This window comes from Megalopta genalis, chromosome 13, assembly GCF_051020955.1.
Source record: "Megalopta genalis isolate 19385.01 chromosome 13, iyMegGena1_principal, whole genome shotgun sequence".
Lineage (NCBI taxonomy): Eukaryota > Metazoa > Arthropoda > Insecta > Hymenoptera > Halictidae > Megalopta > Megalopta genalis.
The window spans coordinates 556,848-578,146 of record NC_135025.1 but is presented as its reverse complement, the minus strand read 5'-3'; the positions used below and the strand labels follow the sequence as shown (position 1 = coordinate 578,146).

General features: G+C 39.8%; 1 protein-coding gene across 9 annotated transcripts in view; it reads left to right on the top strand.

Moving 5' to 3' along the window:
• Nmdar2 (glutamate ionotropic receptor NMDA type subunit 2) overlaps positions 1–21,299 on the top strand; it is a 232,921-nt gene that overhangs the window by 141,730 nt on the left and 69,892 nt on the right. For 3 of the 9 annotated variants that reach the window (XM_076525828.1, XM_033484382.2, XM_033484379.2), the window contains exon 1: positions 2,130–3,619. The exons of the other annotated variants lie outside the window; for them this stretch is intronic. The gene's annotated coding sequence lies outside the window, so the exon portion shown is untranslated. Of the gene's footprint in view, positions 1–2,129; positions 3,620–21,299 lie in introns of those variants that run through there. 9 annotated transcript variants of the gene reach the window in all.

Below are 21,299 nucleotides of genomic sequence, written 5' to 3'. Positions count from 1 at the left end.
AGCTGAATAACCTGCGCGATCTTTTATTTCTAATTATACACCATCGGTTCATAGATTTGCTAATTCTACCAGTGCTCGTTAAACGTCTATTCATATTACTCCAGGCAAATATTATTTGCCTCGATATACAGAGAGTCGGTTATTTAACTCTTTCATCTTGATTTTTCTTGTAAACGAAATGTTATTTGCTCCTTTTGTTTTCGATAAATATGATGGTTACCTTGAATTTTTTAACTATAATGTGCAACATTTGATCGTGTCATTCGAATGTCGAATGTCTCAGAAATTAATATTTATCGACATATTGTTTAATCGATTTTTAATACAAGAAACGTTCAAAATGTTGTCCAGTATGGTGCTTGCCGAATTCGTCTCAACATCCCCTAAAAGACGAGTACACAAAAATCGTAGGTCAACCTAAAATAATAATTAACTATAATTATCGAATAACAGATACTAAAGTTGCTTATTTTATTATTTTATTTATTGTTGATTAAATAGATATATAAAGTTAATATCTTTCGGAAGGTTCGTTACATTCGAAAAGAAACCAAAAATGTAAAAATTGGCCCCTCCACAGTAACCGATTCTACTACCCTACGATGCTTCGAGCTCTTTAATTGTCATGTCAAGTGTAGCGTCGATCGATGGTTAGTTAACCTTCATACATGAATAATCGATCCACAGCCGATCATTAAGGTAGTTCAATTTATTTACGCACGCGTCGATACCATCGAAATTTGTTAACAAAGGTGTCAGCTTGTCGGAAAATCTGGGTAAAGAAAAGGCAGCAATTAAACTGTGACCGGGTAATTAACTTTTGTTCAACTCGTTTCACAACGGGGACTTTTTTCTTCGCAGTCGGAAGTTATATGATCACGCTTAAAGTGGTAACAGAAAATCGCTCTTCTCACTTGTTAAATTACTTATTTCGACGAAATATTTCACGACATATTTAGAAGATATATAAATCAAATATTTTCAAAGACCCTTGCATCGCTGTGAAATGTACATTTGTATACATGTATATCTTATAGTCTACTACACATAAAAAAAAACGTTCCAGTGGGATTTGAAACTAAACTGTGCAAAATCGAAGTGTTACCACATGGTCTGGCTAGGTTTTAATGGGTAAGAACGACGCGAAGCGTAACGCGCTACACATATTACTTTCAAAAGTTTCCACCACGAAAAAGGTCGTTATATCCATTGGAGTTGTCTTCCTGGTACGACGAAATATTCCGTCGCATCCGGTTAATAGGTTAAACAGACGTTAAGCGACGGGACTGAAATAGATAATTGCACATAACCGAATGTTCCATATTGTCCGTGCTTCGAATGCGGTGCAACGATGTAATGAAATTCCAGCGCACATCTGTTTTATACGAATATAGTAATTTAACCGCGAATTTACATTTACATCCGCAGAATTCCCATAATTAGGTTAATCGATGTAATCGGATTTGAATACCGCTCGACGAAATTCATTTGAAATCCAAGAAATTCTTCGCTCTAAAAAGCAACCAGAAAGACTCGTACGTACACGGAAATTATTCCGCGTAGCCGCGAAACATCGTCGAGCAGGATCGTTTATTCCCCATCGAGCCAGCATTACATATTATACAAACGAGCACAAATAAATCGTAGCATTTGCCGCAACGTTGGCTCCGCGAAACCCAACCCTATCTGCGACCCACTCGAGCGAAGTCGAACCAAGCGATCCTCGCAATCTCTCCAAGACTAACTTCCTTCGACTTAACTTTCGAAGAAAATCAGCTTCTCCTACGGTCACGTGCGCCATCCTACCCTTAATCGTCGCGCGCCCCCTCCCAATGCTCGCCGGACCCGTTAATTTAGTATTTCTGACTCATCGAACGGGCGAGAACCTCTCTGCCACGTCCCGCTGAGAAAATAACCAGCGGAGTAGCCCCATAGGAGCTGAACGCGAGGGTAACCGTGTCACCCATGGGAAGACCAGACCACCCACGTACACCGACACGCTCGAACGTTTAGAAGGGTGGTAGTATCGTCGGGCACCGCTAGAGCATCAGTTGGCGCGCTTGGGCGCGGTAACCAAGGTTACCATGCGCATGGGCACTGCCAGAATTCGGGACATCCGTTGTGGTGCACACCACGGGGGTGGTTTTTCGCGTTGGCACACCCGGGCGGCTAGCTGGGCGGTGTCTGCAGCCTTCACTTTCCTCCTGAAAATCGAAGGCTACAGGGGTGGCGGCCGTCTTTTTTTCCTCTCCATCGCTGTCCCATTCTCCCCCGCTGTCATTCCCTTCGTTTCACGCGTCTCGGTTCCTTCAATCTCTATCCGCGCTCGATCCTCCTCCTCCTCCTCTCCGTCTACCCTTCGCCACCCTCTTCCTACCGTGTTCCCCTTTTTCTCCGCTGGATCCGAGTGACACGTGTCGCACGGGGTACCGCGGTCCCCAACAGACACCCCCGTGGCCGCACGTGCGGGCTCCCGCAGTCGGTAGACGCGGCGGACCAACGAAAAAGTGAAAGTGCGCGACCGGGCGCACTGGCTGGGATCTGATCGCGCGTTCACCACCGCCGCTAGAAGTGCATTCGGAACAGCTGTTCGACCTGATCCCGCGTTCTCGTGTCGCTGATCCGTCCGCTGACTCGCCGGATCAACCGGAACCTGCTGGCCAACCGGAACCACCGGTTCGGAGGAGGAAGTCCTTCGGTTTCTCTGCGCCAGTGAAACTTTCCCGGTCACGTGACCGGGAGTTCCGTGGAGCTGCGGAAGAAGGGGCGAGAGACAGAGAGAGAGAGAGAGAGAGAGAGAGAGAGAGAGAGAGAGAGTGCAGAGTGTACCGTAGTCAGCGATATTCCGAGGCGACAAGGGGAGCTCCGTTCCTCGTGCAACTGCCTATCCGATACGAGCCCCGGTTTCTCGCGGACGGTTCGACTAGTCAGTGTGCGGTGATCGACGCCGGACCGTTGGGACACGCGTCGCTCCGGGAATCTCGGCCAGCAATGTTCGTCGGATGTGCGAGCTGATAGCGAACTAATACCGAACCGATAAATAGCTGACGGGACGGATGAAGGACTCGATTTAGACTCGCTCCGATCAGCGAAAATGATCGTCGATCGTCAGGCTCGTCTTGGCACGAAAGCGAATCGCCGCCCTCGGCGAGATTCGCTAGATCGATGGACTCTTTCGATTGTTGCCTCCGGGTAGGAATGGTGGACTCGGTCGCCCGTTCAGCCGCGATTAGTCGGCCACGAAAAGACTGGCCAGTGTTTACATAGACTCGACCGATGCTCGGTGAGCGTGGATCGTTCGGTGTTTCGATCGCGAATGACCTGATTCCACGGCAAGCAGAGCACCGTTCGGAGGATCGTCGCTAACCTTGGCACACGCACCGCCTAAACGTTACGGGGAAAAGGATCTGTCGGGTGGCTCGCGATAATAGCGCTGTCCCCCGATACCACTGCCAAGATAGTTCTTCCCGGCTACGTCGCGCAGCTTCTCATGGCCGCTATTCACCGGACGTCCGTACGAGAATCGTGTACTCGTTATATCGAGGGCTGGAGGAAACGTTCCATCGGTCTCGCAACAAGTTCTCCACCGGTGATCGTGCATCGATCACGCGACGCACAGGTGTGGCATAATTTCCTGTTTACACGTTCCGCGTTTTGTCGACGGTTGAAGCCTCGGGTAACAAGATACTCGGTGTTACGCTGGGTAACGCGCGCGAGATTTCTTCCAATTTCACGGTAATCCCCTTAGAGCTTCGCGCGGCATTAATACGGCCCGCATAATAGAATAGTATTAACTCGCGAATGATTTTCATTGATTCGCCCGGCGGATAGCCGCGCATAGGATTGCGCGTTTTAGACGACGGGTGAAATTGTTGCTGTTCTTGCTTCTAATTACGATTGTTCGTCTCTCGGATGAAATTCCACCGTAATTTCGTCACGCTAAAATGAATCGCGCGTTCCAATTATCTTGCTGAAATGATTTTGGAGATTCGATGAATTTATCGTTAGAACATGTTGAATTACGCTTTGCAACGTATAAAGAACGTTTACTTTAACGTTGGAAAGAAGGCACGTTTTATTAAATATCTTGAATTATTAATTATTTCGATAGCGACAGAATCGTCAACAAATATGACCGCTTCTTACAAGATAGACGTACAAAATTCCGGTTTATCGGTATTCTCGCAATCTACAGTTTACGCGTACAAAATATGTATACATAGCAGTAAAAGTTGATATTATTTTGTAACTTTATAAATTATGTTCTTCGTAAATAATCTGTTTCCAAAGATTCTCAGAAATATAAATTCTACATTGAAAACGCACCTTCTCTTCGCACAACATCCTTTGCTATGATCAATAATTTCTGAGATACGTGACCGTGCATATTTTTCATCCCTATCTTCGTGAGCTATTTGCACCCTTTCAAAGTGAGGAATAGCTAGATATACGTTATAACGAAGCATACACATCCGGCTGATATTCCCTGTGATCTATCAAGGATGTTTAATACCAAAACTAGAATAATCATATGAACGGACAAAATATGTTCCGAAATGTAAAAAGTAATCGCAGTCGCGGCCTGTAATAAAATTTGCAATATCGATTTACTCTCCACGAAAACTGAACCGCGCGATTCTATTGTTCTCGATTTTCGTTTTATTTCGAGCTCGTTAGGATCATAAATCTCGAAGTACGCGCTAGAAAATTAAACATTATTAATTATACGTACAAAATTGAGTCAGAAAATATGATTTTCAACATGATTCGTACATCACGGCTGTCCATGTCATCGTATACCTGTCTACTACAATGACCGCAAACGTTGATAACATAACCATGCCATTAATTTTGCATTCTATATAAAAATAGCATTGGGAACTGAGCATTTCTTAGTAAGTTATCCAACATTGAGAGCAATTTCTTTCTCTAAAGGTTGCTACACCCCTCGTGAAAAGTATTCAAACAGCTTTCAAAACGCACAATAACTGACCGATCTTTTTTTTATCGATTTTTTTAAAATGTTAAAACGGCTAACGACTAAAGTACGTTCTCTTTAATTTTGCTATCTTTTTAGTTTTAAAAAAAGTTATTGCGTTTCAAAAGGTATTCGAATACTTTTTGCCAGCCGTAGTATTTAAAAATATAATTTACCTCGGCAACCAAGTTACTCGATTAAAACACTACAAAATGTACGTGCCCAAAAAATATCCAAACCCGGTCATGCATTTTGCACGCCGTGCCGTTCGATGGAGGCTGCACGATTTTCAGAAGTTGGAATTCCTCGTCAAAAAACAACAGGGGCTGCTCGAAGCTTTTCCGTAAATGCGAGGCAAAAATTCGAATCATGCGCGCGAGCAATCCTAACGAAACGGCAAGCGGATCGTACGAAATAAACGAGAAAAGTCAAAACGACGCGGCGGCCCCAGGAATTCGTCGCTCGAAACGCGTAACGAAGGATAATCACGAAACGGTCCTCCGGTAGCTTTCAGTCGGAGTCCTCTTAATCGCGAATGGTTGCTACGGGCGTGACTCGCGAATGAACTCGTTAAATCGTCGAATTATGGTACATCGCTTCTGTACATCACACTCGAACGAGCGGAAGTAGCTACACACATACCCGGTTGAAAGCACTTGACCCTTAACGGTGCCGCGTATATTCCAGTTATAAATCACCCCCGAGAGCCGTTTAGCGTCTCGGTCACGCTCCAAAAACTACGCCAAATTTGCATTAAAATAGTGTTTGACGCCGACACCATAATTAAAAATCTACACGTACGATTCGGGGGAGAGTAACGCGCGAATTTTCTGAATTCGCTGAACCTTCTGCGCTTCGCGACCGTCAGCTCTATGCCGAGACTTCAGTATTTTGATCCAGTTTCTCTGGTGCAGTATAAATTGGCTTTCGAAATATTTTACCTCGGTTTAACCCTTTGCCGTATCCAACGCTCCAAGGCGCTCAGGATTTAAATGTCGGCTGCCGTTCTGAACGCTTCAAAACGTTGTTGCTTTATTCGAATCGATATATTGGAATTCGTACTTCGTTCTACGGTCGAAACCAGAGACCAAAAATAACAGTTATTTCAAAAATTTAAAAGGACAAAATCGTCGTTAGAAAATTCAGTTTTATTCGCACAAATTCGTTCAATTTTAAAGGAAATTTTTTAAAATGCAGAGATTAAGAAAAAATAACTTTTATGCGTTATCCAACATTATGAATGTAAGTAACTTTATTATTAAAAATAAACACCGACCAATAATAATCGAGCTCGACTGGCACGAGACGGCCGAGCCAACGAGCGAAGGAGGTCCAGTTCCGCTCGTTGGCTCGGCCACCTCGCGCCAGCTGAGCTCGCCTCTCATTGGTCGCTATTTATCGTTAATAACTCATAAACAAAGCCGAGGATTGCATTTTAGCTAAGGAAAAAGTTATTTCAAACGACCTCAGCAACTTCTCATTTCCCAGAAATACTTTCTTCTTTTTCGTAACTTTTGTTGGTAAGTGCATATTTGTTTACAACTGTGTCTTCGCTTACTATCGATCGATTCTAATTACATTAATAAAAGTTCGCACCATTCTATGGATTCTTATTATCGTTACTATTATCTTCGTACGATTCTACGGAAGAAGGTTTTTTAGAATAAGCCAATTTACATTTTTAGTACCGTTGAAGAGAATACTTATTATCATTTCGATCTTCAAGATATGAATATATGCAGAAAGTAGATACGACTTGTTTATATTTGCGATGTACTATTTGCATGCAAAGTTTCGTTGCAATCGGCGTATACGAGCTAGCTAATGTTCTTTGTGAGGATCACGTGCAAAGCAGGCCACGCAATTCCCCGTATTCAATTTACTCAGACATCATATAAACCGCGTTGGATAGTTTGAAATGGATGCGAATATAGGGCTGCAGCTGTGTGACGTTATATTAGGCTGTCACAAATGTTCAATTGATCTGAAACGTTCGATTCTAAAATCGAATGTATAGCGTGCAATATATTTTCGTACCGAAATTTATGAAAAACAAATAATTCGTGAGTACTGCTACATATGTATATTTCATTCGCAACACGCGTACAGCGTTCTATGTAAATGAACAAAAAATGTACAGTACAGCTGACTCTGTTTTCGAAGTAATTGAATTTGAATTTCATGGGAATACACACCCCTGAATAGCACTAGATTCGAGTGTTTGTTCAACGCTTATCCCTTCTATTCACTCGACATGCCAGCTGAAATGTCCAGTTCAAATTTCAACAGTGATTTTCTCGTAAACGTGGCATTACGTAAAAACCATTTTATTTTACTTTTCGATCACCGTTTTACGCAGAACTACCGTTCTAACGAGACCGTGGACACCCTCTATTGTAACAATTCTGCTTGCTCTCAGCCGACAAAGAAGTCGCACATTAAAACCATTAAGTATTATCGTAACAGTTAAGTATTATCACAGATTTGACGCGTTTACGACGAAAATGGGTGAATGAAATTTCAAGTGGTAGAAAAATGAAAGAACTTAAGAATACCGCGATACATTACTCCCAACTTCTTAAAATTATTAAGGAAGGATTTAAATAGTATTTATTGTAATATATTACTTTCATACGAATGTGTGTATTCTTTTCTCCGTGTTTGTAAAATGTAGCTAAATAAACCCGTATGGATCTAGCATGCTTAAATAAAGAAAAGGAAATTTTCTACGTGCTTCCAATGTCTCACAATCGACGTAAACAATTTTTATCGTGCACAAAGACCCGCAATCTATTAATAACAAACTGCGCAGATAAACATTGAGCAATTATGAAAATAATTCTTGCAAGATAAATTCCCATAAGAGCAATTACAGCCAGGTCCCATAGATTATTTTATTTGACGCGTAATATCTGGCCCGTAAATATTTTGGCATACCCCATATATATAGGGCATCGCTATAGAAACTAGGACGGCTTGTAGCTGTTTCCTAAGTGGGAATAGAAAATATTGCTGAAGGTGGAAAGGTTGCTTAATGGAAACTGTGTCTCAGGCTGAACATATCTTTTTTTTATTCACCTGTAATGCATCTGAAAATTACAGCTGCAACCACCTTTTTACTCGACGTAGACGTTTCACATTTTGCTGTCTATTCGCTCAAGGATCCATTAACTTGTCCGCGAAAGCATTAAAATAGTAGAAAGTGCGCGGTCGTGTCGTTGCTTTTTTATTTTTTCAATTAAAAATATACGTTTTCTACCATTGACGTATGTAACTTCGATCGCCGTCTGCGTTCGATCGTGTTTTTCTAACTCTACCGCGCGCTGTTCATGGCGTTTAATGGGGAACGCGCGGTGTCGTCTCGGATGCTTCAATATTTTCCGAAGCATTTCCCGTATTTTTGCGGTGATGTTCTTAAAGGTGGCATATTAAAATCATGATGAAATATTTAGTTGGCCTCGAAGAAAGAAACTCGCGAAGAAACGTGCCAAAGGCGCCGTCCGTATTTCTCTAGGTTCACGCGAACAACCTGTCCTACATTCGTGAAATATCTTCTGTTTACTAGACGTTCATTTATTCTTGAAGAGCGTGCCGTGTACCGTGAAGCAGATAATGCAAACGGACAGGAACCGATTCTATATCTAAGAACGAATCGGAAATGTGGAGTCAGGTTGCCGTATTTCGCGCTTCCTTCTCGCAAAAGTGTTTTCTCGTACGACTGAATCTGGTGTCTGGCCAACACCTGATACTTCTACTTGAAGATCGTACATATCGCCGGACATGTTGCTTTCAAGATAAAATCCTGTTTACAGCGAAAAAGAAATTGTGGTAAACAGAAACTCTCGACTATAGCGAACCCAATTATTAATGTAATCGTTAGACTACGGATCTTTACGCGAATACAAATGTTCTGAATCGATCGTAAAGTATAGAAATTGAATAAAAATTGTTTGCATCGATCGTAAAGAACAGAAATCGAATAAAATTGTTAGGAGAATGTAAGAATATTCGTAAATTCTTATTACACCTTTCGTTCACACAGGCATTTTACTCATAAATGTCTAACATCCGCAATCGTTATTGATTTTCATAAATCGTAATAGCCAAATGTAAAAATTGAACCGTTGCGTAATGCCAGGGATAGCCACGATAAAATTGAATGCGGATTATTTATTTTGTCCGACAACTAATTACTGTTCGTCGCGAACAAAAGCTGATTTACGTTCGGCTGGTTTATTTATAGCAGCATTAATTATAAATTATTTACACGTAGCGGCTGACAGGAATCTGACTGCGGTAAAATGTCTGTCGGCTAGCTGTTGTATTATGCAAAGGTACAACATTGTGCGTGCCGTCTCCCTCCAGTTTCACTCCACCATAATTTCGAAATAAATCTTACTTAAAAAACGCACCACGTATTATAGAATTATAATTGATTTATCGAATATTAAAGATTTATTATAAATTTATTTGTATTTTTTAATATATCTATATATTTATGTCTAAAAATAAAATTAAAAAATATTATTAGCCTTGAAAAAGAAAAGTTAATATCCGAGTAAATATATAATAAAACAACATTCGAGTGCGAGGTTTCGCCGACTCCAAACAGATTTCTGGCAAAATATCTAATAGCATTCCCTTGAACCTACATAATTCGACTAGCGCCATAACTTCGTGCTTAACATCGCGTCAACCGTAATGGGTCCGCGTCACTCTGCTGGCATTTCTATTATTCGGAATCGTTATATAAAACTGCTGTAAAAACGTTCGAAATTATTACCCTCCATTGTTCTCACCGATTCAACGACGTCACGTCACATTCAGGGCATCATATTGTTTGAGCAGCAATTTACGGTTCATCGCCGGTCTCGATTTTACATTCAAGGGGCAGGGAATCCTTAAAAATTCCTCTTTCCTCTCTCTCTCTCTCTCTCTCTCTCTCTCTCTCTCTCTCTCTCTCGAGTGGAGGTCGATGGGCTCGCGATACCTTGAGATATTCAGATTCTCGTGCTTAAAATGTAACTATCAAGCAAAAAGTAACTGTAAAATGGTGTCGAATACGTTTTCGAAGTAGTTTTCGAGTAATTTCAAAACGTAACGTAAAGTTAATCCAGACCACTAGCATTTTAGGATTAATACAACAAACTATATACGCGATTACATTCAAAGATGTAATATTTATTTATAAGAAAATGTAAATTTATGTATTTTACCAAAATACAAGTGCGAAATTTGAAGAAAATTCTCCGACCCTTCGGAAAACCCTAAAGTCTTCAACAACAAGCATGATCGTAAACTTTCTTAAAAAGTTTATATTACCTCGAGCCTATAGAAACTTTTCGCGAAGAAAATAAGTTTTCATCGGATATTCGGTCATTGAAAATTCGTTAACGAACAGCTGCAGTTCTATGTACAGCAACCAAAGTCTGCAAAACACACTTATCCGAGAATATTAATCCGCTGATAACGAAGTAAATTTATATTCTCGCGAATTTATGAAGTACGATGGACGAAATTTCTATAGGAAGACTACCATCTTTGATAACAATTTAAATAATTTTCATAATACAGGGTGAGTCAAGTAACTGGATCGAGTTGTAGCTTTGTTCCAGTAAAGCAATTGTAAAATAAAGCAATTTTTGTCCACTGTATGTATGTCCTGTTAAATTATGTTGAACGCAAAACGACGATTAAAACTTCAACTTTTCATCCACATCGGAACCAGAGCTAACGAGGGGTCTAATTAAAGGGTGCATTGACTAAGCACGGGTCTCGATGTAGAGGCAGGTAAACATCCTTAATGGATGGTTCCCTGCTCTTGATTCATTTTCATCCTACTCCCTATCTCAGCGTCACACTGTCATTATTTCCCTTCTGTCTTCCGCGAGCGGTGTCAGCGTTCTTTGTTCGACGAAAAGTCGGTCGTGCGACGAGCTAATTTAACCTTTCGACTGCCGGCATTTTTTCATTAAAAATATATTTTTTTACAGAATACGTGCACACTCGTTTCATTACAATTTCTTCTTACTCGAAGCAGCTGATTCTTGCTACATCCTTCCAAGAATATCCGACCATGTCAGCAGATATTCCGGAATCGAAGTCACTCTGAATATTGTGCTCGTACGAACTTTCCACTTACGAGGAAATCGATAGTACGACCTGTACTTTTTTTCATCTATATTCAATTAGACCATTAGCCTCGACTATCCGGGGAAACAGACTGGAATTAGCATGCAGATGAACAATTTGGTAATTCGTGTTCGCGAGAGTCATTGAAACTTTTTCCGTTCCTTTTCTCGCCCCCCCCCCCCCCGCCTGGCACCTAAAACGGAACAGCTACGGTATCGCCTGGAAGCGATAATTACAGGACGCTATATTGGGTGACCTGTTTCAATTCATAAATCTGATTATCTCTCGGAATTGTTTAAGGTAGCTGAACCAGCTACTATGGGGTGGCCAATTAGCGTGCCTTTAACTTATTTTCAAGCACAATTAACTTTATATTCATCGAATAAGACATATTAAATTTGTTTCTTTAAATCATCTAATCGATACGAACAAATTTGATAACATTAAAATTATTTTGAGAGAGAAGAGAAACGTGATATAACAATTTTTAGTAGCTACTAAAAACTTTAAGTAATGTGCCAGAAGCAATTATTTCAGTAGCTATATAAATATTTCTGTCCACATTCACGCGCTATGACATCACTTTGGTTTAACAGGCTAACAACTCGCGATTCCAATCCCCTTTTCGTTGCGCATTGTCGCCGCAGCTTTTCGCAACGTCCCATGGAACCAGCGCCATTGTTCACTTGTGCTTCGCGTGTTTTCAAAAAGCAATACTGCGTTCTTTTTTGTCGCCAGCGAGTAAAGCCAACAGGACTATTAGATAGTCTTTGAGTACCGAAAATGAAAATTCTCTCGTGGGATCGGAAGCAATGCTCGCGGCATCGTTTCCTCGTACAGCATCGATCAATTTCGCGATACGTGCTGCGAGAACTGTCCCGCACGCGCGCGCCCCTTTGTTCCTTGCTCTTTGATCCTCTTCAGTTCCTTTACCGGTGTCGAGTATTCGTCGCAATTTCCTGGGCCTTTGTTTGCACGGAAAAAGGACTCTCATGGTCACGGGTGAAAAGCTAATCCCGATCGACCGCCGTTCTATGATTTACGAATCAATTTCCTTCCTTCTGGGACCATCGGTGACGGGCAAATGTTCTCGACCGTGCGAGTTTATTCCGCGCGCCGTTTCGAAACCCGGCGCATAATGGGTCTAAAACGCGATTCTAGCTAAGCAAAATGATTTTTGCCGTTAGATTTCCCTCTATAAGAACGTTCAATGAAAACTACCTATTTATCTGATATTTTCTGTTATTCCTACATGCATTGCAAAAATATAAATAATCGATTGCAAACGGAGAAGCTTCTTTGACGAAAATTTTGATACTTGTATCAAAATAAATCCAGGTTTATTATCGTACAATTATTTGACGAAATCATAATAATTTATACAATATACATTTTTTGAAAGTAAAGAATTTAATATCCGTACGAGCGCATAAACTATTGTAGTTTTCGCAACGCAATTTCTCGCTACGTGCTCGATAGAATACAACTCGGTCGTCACGTTATTTCGGTACTGATTGTTTCTGAATAATCTGGAAGAGCCTATTGTATCAGTGAACCATAACACTGTCAATGTTTAGGGATGCCTCGACGTGCAATCAATAACGGTAGGGCGCGCGAGCCGGACACCATTCAATCGCACACATGCCTGATGAATTTACAAAATCAATTTTCTTGAAACTGGTGCCATACTCGAATAACCTTTATATCACATTCTTGTTTGCTTCGACACGAGTAAATATTCCTTTTTCAATTTTAGCCCGTACGATGCTCCAACGTGTATCGTAAAAAAGACTGAATCGAAGAGAAATAAATACTTCTAATTCTTGATTTCCTAAATATTCTAAATATTTAAGAGTGAAAATTATCAATAGAATGATATTAATCAAATTAATACTAGCACAGAACTACTTAAAGTGCAATCACGGATAAAAGAATTTCAAATTCGCAAATACAAATGTGAAATAGTTCAGAGCTGAAAAGAGACAACAGGAAAAATTGCGTAGTTTATTAACCAATTCGTCCAGTTGGATGTTTGGACGCTAAGGCCTGAGACAGCGTCGATCGAATTTAGATCTGGCGAAAAGCCGAGACGAGCGGCGAAACTTTTGGCAAATATTTCAACACCTCGTTAATGGAACAAACAGTTATGTATTAAACGGACACTAGGGACAAGAGCCTCGAAAAGAGGTAATTCGATGCGCACGATCGAAGACCTTCGGTAACGGGGATTCTATCGATGCTCTAACCGTGCCAAAAAACGGGTCACACGGATACTCGTGTGCATGTCACACGTGTAGTTTAGCTGAATACGCAACAAATTCTTTCTCGCTGCGATGGACGTATCGAGCCGAGAAACTGTTAATAAATTTTGCGAATTACCTAGAAAAACGAAGATTGCAGTCACAGTTACTTATATTCGAAGCCTAATTAAGATGAACAGAATCCGATAAAAATAAAATTTAGTTTTCTTCTTATACATCCCTTTTCGTACTGTTTGCAACTTACCTGTTCGATACGACTCGTATAACCCTGTATCGCGCGTACCATATTCTCGATCGAAAACTGATAACAGATCGCTGGCAAAGTAGGGAGAGTTTGTCTGAGGTTGAAACTCGGAAAAAAGAAAAAAGAAAAAAGAAAAAAGGGAAAGATAAGGCAAAATGAAAAATGTGGCAGATGGATAACAAACGGAAAAGTGAGAACACGAGGGAGCTGCGAGCAAGTGGGAAAGCCATAAATCTGGATATACGCGAGGGGAAGCCCTTGAGATTTTGATCGTCAAATGTGCACAAAGGTTAACCGAACGCGAGTAGAACTTTCGAACCGAACGGAATGATCCGAACATACAAAAGCGAAAGCAAAGTAGAACGGATTTTGACGATGACAGGAACTCTTAACAGAAAAGGATAATTTAATACATATATTTTGTCTTATGTTTTCATGCAGTTTGGCTTCTAGGCTTCATCGAGAGAAACTAAAAATATTCTACCCGCTATACGACGTATATTATTCAGTTGTTGCAACGAATATTGAACTGAAATTGTTGATATAAATAATCAGATACAGCATGTAATCGAAATTATATATAAGAACTTGTTATTTCAGTAACACACGTGGTCGCACACTTCAAATACTTCAAAATACTATTATACTATTAGTATCTCATTCTCTCTCTCTCTCTCTCTCTCTCTCTCTCTCTCTCTCTCTCTCTCTCCCTCCCTCTCTCCTATTAGCAAACGAAGATCGTATAAATATCAAATATATTCGTGATAGCAATGCGTTACGAAAATAACGTCAAAATTGATGACGTTGACATCGCTATGCCCTTTTGTCAGTGCAAGTATAACGCGAAGTAGTTGTACAACCAGAATTACAAACTAAAGGTGTTAAAGTGCCATCAGTAGTTAGACAAGGTTAGTAAGCAACTAGCAACTAGGCACCGCTATACTATACCAGGCCATATCACTTACAATTAGATAATAACTAACCGAGATTCCTTATGCACTGTTGATCAGTTACCGTCGACGTCATTGCGAGGGGAGCATAAACTAGTAAACTCGGCGACCAAACTCGGTGCCCCTCGCAGCTTGGAATTGTCAGAATCGCACGGATCGTCGAGCGAAATGGAGCTCGAGAAGATTGCGACAATTAGACTTCGAGTTCACGATTTTAAACACTGAATAATGAGAGCAAGAACAAAATAAACTATCTCGAGAAAGTTTCCATGAACCGAGAAATTGCAATACGGTAGACAGGTGTCCCAATTATTCTCAGTGTACCTATAACTTTCACGTTAAATATTTTATTTAATAGTGAAACAATGCGTGGTGATTCGTAAAGAAAGGTTACATTAACGTTAAATTTGGACTCCGTTTTAGGCAATAACAGGGAAACATTGCACATACCTATATTTATAAACTAATATTAAAAGGTAAATTTACCATTAGCATATCGAAAATGCGACTGACGTAAGTAGGGAATAAGGAACAAATCGTAGTGCAAAAAGTATGATCGTTTTATTGTTCATTTCATGTCTGCTGCGATAAATGAATTACTAATATATTTAAGAGACATTTTAATAATATAAATCGGTAAAAGTAATGTCACTTATATCGTTAGCTTATAATAATTAGTGGTGACGGCATTGGGGACAATGTTCCTTCGTTCTGTCCACATTATTCCCGCGATAATCGTTACGACATAACGTGTCATGCACGCATAGCTGCCATAATGTACCCAGTATACGTAATCTCAATCTATGCCTGCTGCTTAAAATCTGTCAGAGTTATGCTAATTGAATTACATTGTAATTGCATTATTGTATCGAATCATTGTATTTGCATTACGTTGTAATTCAATTATATTGTATTTGAATTACATTGTAATGCAAATATATTATATTTGATTTGTGCATTGCATTTCAATTACACTCGAGTGCAAAATAATTAGTAATTGAATTAACTCGAAGGTTTGAATTACTCTTAACTTGAATTACTTTCTCTAGCTAGCAAACTCGGACATATTTCATATGTCACTTTCATATTTCATCTCGTATCGCAGAGACTTTATTCGCTTGTACGCGCTCATGGCAACACGTGTAATATGAGTTGTGGAATGCAGTGAACTTCAACATTTTTTTTAATGGAGGTGACTTCAATTTCTTGCAATAAAACACTTTTTCTGAAATTTTTTACATTGCAATCTATGGTTGACCAAAAGCTGATTAACTTTTGCCCGGAACATGTTTTCGTCGGAAATGCTTGAAAAATCATGGCGACAGTTACGTGGGACACCCTGTATATGCAGCCCGAATTGCCTGCCATATGCACGTGCGAAGCAGAAATATCTTCGTTGTTCTTGGCAAAATGGGAAACTGTCCGGGGATAGAAGAGACTCGTATGAAAAATATGATACCGTAATTGCCTGCGGCGAAGACAAGACCAATTACAGAGCTACATGTTGGATTCTACTTTCATGAACTAGGCTCTGGAAACGGCAAGAGTGAGAGCAACAATTTTCTGAAATATTCTCGACGCTACGTGTTTCCAGAACGAAGGGGACGAATATTCGCCACGAAATACTCGAACTTCGCAAAAGTAGGAAACTTAGTGAGTAACGTAGTTGGAACTCCGTCGTTGAGAATAATTCATTGAAAGCAGCAGTAATCGTAAGGGAACATTTTCCACTATAAATTTCGTTTATCGTTTAAATGTTAGCTAGTCATAATTTACAATTAATTAACAATTTTAACATACATATTTTCTTTGTATAAACTTAGATTATGACCAAACAGTGGATATTTATGATTTAAAATATTTTCGTTAGCTTCTCTCATAGATTCTTTTCATTATTATCGACTGCTGGGGCGTAAAGATTGAACAGTCTCTTGCGCTGCGGTGAATTATGAACGAGCAACGTGTACTGTACAACAATGTTTATTCTGTAGAAATAATTCTTTGCACTCTTTCGCAATGTTCGATTCAACACGGAATGCAAAAGTCTCAATTAGCGAGTCCCTCGATTCCAACGAAGGGGCAGCCGTAAATAAGAGAAGAGGTGAATCGAGTTTAAAATGTTTTGTCGAAGCCTGCTGGGACGAAATTAAAAATTACGAGACGATAAAACAAAACGGGAAAGCAGTTACTCCGAACACGGACAGATTTAATGAAAGCGAAACGGAACAAGGCCAGAAGATGAAATTACCGCAAAGAGGAACGGCCGAACGCGATGATGAATGATAATTTTCCGTTACATCGCGCACTTAAAAGTGAATCCATCGCTAATTCAATCCCGACGACGCCATTCTCTTACTTCGTCGCAACGCGACGTCGTAAATCTTGTTCTCACCCTTTTCGCGCGAACTACTATGTCTGCATCATTTCGTGATAATAGATTTTCTACATGACAGAAAACAAATTAGAATTTTTGTATGTATCAATTATGACTTTTAGCATCTTTAAAAATTATTTTTTCCCTTATTGTTGATAATAATAGTTTATCGATGCATTAAATGCAGGCACTATTAAAATAAAGCACAACATCCTCCACCCAACATTTTCAAACAATATCTCGATATGCGTATCAATTTTTGAATCGCACATCATTTCTCGTGCATCGTTTAATAATTCAATAAAGTGACTATCGTGTTTCTCATACCCTTCGATTATTTGATAAATCGACTCTCGCCTCTTTCGCATCATTCGATTATTCGATTATTCGATCGTAACAACTTATAATAAGAATTACTCCATAACGATCTTATTGTTTTTCGAAAACAAGTAACTACTTGTATTTTTCAAATATACAATTTCTTCGACGAGTGTAATTGGCATATGATTAAAATGGAATTAACAGAAACACACGTGTATCGTTACACTTTTATTAAAACGCTGTTACGTTAACGTATAATGGTTAGTTGCACTTAGAACATCGAAAAAGCACAACGCGAAAACAATCACTTCACTCGTGAAAATGTTGAACGAGACCAAGACAATGCAATTTTCTCTGATGAAACCTCTTTTTCAGCACAATGTGCCATTACCTGAACGTGGTCTACTTTCACTAGTGGTCTTCTTCAATGGACCGTTAAGTATCCAATCAAACTCCGTGTTTGAGATTGCTTTTTAAAAAAAGGTTCGGCACTTTGCATGTTTCACCTGTTTTACGTGTTTCATCTATTTATTTTTATTATACTATAAATGTATAAAATCCACAATTTAATGATCACCAATAAAAGAATACATAATAATACTTGTATCATATTTATCACAAGAGAGTATTTAATCAGCGTAATACATTTAACCGGAGAAATATGAAAATTCAATTCGAGCGTAAAACTTCAAATTAACTGCAATCGAATTTTCACTTCCAAACGATGTTCATTCATCGGAAGCGCAACGTCATTCGCGAGATTCGTCGCGCAGCTAGAGACGTAGAAACCAAAGTCAGCGCAATATGCAATCACAGTAATTATCACATCTCTAAACGAATTTTCCAAGCACACGTGGCTTGCTAATTAGTACTTTGCGACTGTGATTGCGGACACGGAAACAAACATTTGACGCAGATGTTCCACGGAAACGGATGCGACGGATTCGCGTCGTTCTATCAGAAAATATGGATTCAGGTCGGCTTGCGGTATTTCTTTTCGTGGCAAAATCAACATAATTGGTGAAACCATTGCGTTTACTTTGCGAAACGTGCATCGGCGCGCTTAGAAAACGTAGGCGAGTAAACAACCTTTTATTATTTCCACCCGAAAGTAATATTATAATCCGAGGCTACTAATCGAAACTTTTATTAGAAAATCAACGGTTTCTGAGAAGCGTAATTAAGAAACCGATCTAAAGTTCTATTAAATTTTGACGTATAAATTCGATACTTTTTTAAACGCCTGTGAAATTTTGTATCAGTTTATATCCTCATAAACGAATAATTACAAGTTTTCTTATTGTTTTCTTATATATCCGTAATCTATTAAACATATTTATTTCGATATTTCTTGTACATTTTAGACGCTTAAATTATACAACACTTGCAAATGAAGTTGTGATTATATTTCAGCCAACTACACCGCTAAATTATAACAATCATATTATAGAAATCAGATTACAGAGACTACAAAAAGCTCTCTCGATCTATCATCCGAATTTCGCAGAATTTTCCCTAACAAACAAATAAGAATCCTCTCTACCATCTCTCGCATATCTCGATCACTCGAATCATAGCCACTTCTATAGCAAACGTACCGTATTAATAAAAATAATACCACCCCTTGCTACTACAGAACTTAACAATAACATACCCCCAAAGCGAACTTAACTAATTCCACGCTACACACTCTAACTAACCGAAATTTCTCGAGAACTTCGTTATCCCAGCCGAAAGCACCGTTCCAAACGAACCAATTAAGAGTTAATACGTAATCCCGCTCCCAATCAGGTAACATCTATCAACGTCTGAACAAATTTCAGCTCGCTAAAAAACAGTTCGCTAACAACACTCCTCGATCATCGTCGCCGAAAGAAAACCGCACGCATCGTAGGGCATCCATGTAGCGTAAAACCTTAATTCGGGGTTCGGGAAGGGGAAAAGTGGCCAGTCAGGTCGGTGAATCGGCATAAACCTCGATAACCCAACCGTGATTTATCCCTTTTACACGCGGCACACCCCTGTCCACGTCTAATCTCAACACTATCGACGAATTCCTCGGGCTCGGCCGAGAAGGAAGCGAAGGAGTGTTCGGATCGGCGAACGGTATTTTGCGAGGGTTCGAACGAGGAACGAAGGAAACGGGGATGTGGGAATAGGGTATGCCAGTCTGACTCGACGTTACCATCCCGGACAGAAATCGAGGGCGAAAAGGGAGTATGGTCCCCAGATAATTGAACCCTTCGAATTGACCTGCGATCGTTATCCTTTGCCAGCATGATCCGGCACGGCCACGGTCGGAAAAACAGTGACCAATCAGAGGCGAGATCGGCTGGCACGAAACGGCTGAGCCAATAAGCGAAACTGGGCATCGTGCGCTCGACCTCGGGAACCCCCCATTTCCGAATTGCGAGATATTTTTTAGACACCCTGTGTACAGAGTTCAATAAATATTATTGTTGTTTTCGTCTTTGTACAATCTATAATTTTATTTAAAATCACACATATAATTGTATCGCGAAGAATTCAATGAATATAATCTCCTTTCTGAATAGTTATAAGCTCGCACAATGATCTCGGTACGTATGCACATGTATATTAAATCAACCAGCAATTAAACACAGAATTTGTTTAACGAACCATCGATGTATTAAACTCGATAAGTCTCGGTCACTCTTGTATTTCATCGACATCATAATGACGAATATTACATTAAAAATTGTCGTTATTGTCTGAATATCCAACGCATTTCTCTGACAATTTAACAAACATCGCATATTTTAAGCGACAGAATGTTCTCTGACATTGCTTTTCGAGCCAATCCGTTCGTACACGATTTGAATTTTACGCAGACATAATTTTACAATATTCGGAAAAGGTATGATGGGGCAGGATTCTGCGGCTGCCGAACCGTGTACGTAATAGTCGTGGTTTATGAAATGAAAACACTAATTCGTAAAATATAGAAGCTCTGATAACTGTCGAAACAGTGCGCCAGAAAAGTTCGCAGAGATCATTTTTCTACTGGTCGACGGTTTCTGGTGGTTCATACGTCGGGAACGGCCATGCGTCCGAAAATATCGTAATGGATGTCCGTCCGTGAACTATCGATTCGCGATGTTTAATTTCTTACATTCGTGACGCATCGGTAATCCCATTTCCAATTACTGGAGCGAAACTTGTCGTACTTCGAACGAACATATTCCACTTGGATTGGAAAATCCTGCTGGCCAAGAAATTGATTTTAGCTGTTACCAGGTTCGACATGTTTCTCGTAGACAGTCCAGATGTAACATCAATTTTTGCTTTCCCGAGTGTTTTACCCGCTGCAATAACTGCAGTGAAACCATTATATTAAAACCGACGTTGAAAACAACGTATAAAAATTATACGTCGCTACCACCACGCCCAAAAATGAAGCTCGTTGAATCCATCGTTTCATCGGCAATAAAGTCTAGGTAACCTTAACTTTTAGTAGAAAAACGATAGTTTTTGAAATTTGTTATTTTTCATCGTGTAGCCGACTAAATACTAACTAACTTTCATCGGAAACTTTTTTTGTTGGGCTGTTAAAAGTGCTTGACAAATCCTAGCGACAGTTATGTATCACATATTCATGAAGCTCGTTCGCGCGAATTGGTACGTTCGTTTTAAAAATATCCTCTACAATGATCCTATTTCACCTGTACCAAGATTACACGTCTCTCCATATCTATACTTCGTAACCACGAAATCGTACCGCAGTCGAAAACTCGAAGCAATAGAACGTCGGTGCGCATTTTATCGACAGCTGCATAATTTATTTTGGTCCGTCGACCTAAATAAAACAGAGTTAGTCCTTTATTTTTTAGTGAATTTCTGGAACCTCGTTCGAGATTCATTTCGGTATTTCATGAATGTAGTAGCAAATCGGAATTCTGAACACTCGAAAGATGAATACTTCTAATAATTATATCTACATGGATAATTGATGAACAATTGTTCTTAACGTGTATTTATATCACTTTAAAGTGGCAATTATTTATGATAAATTTGAATG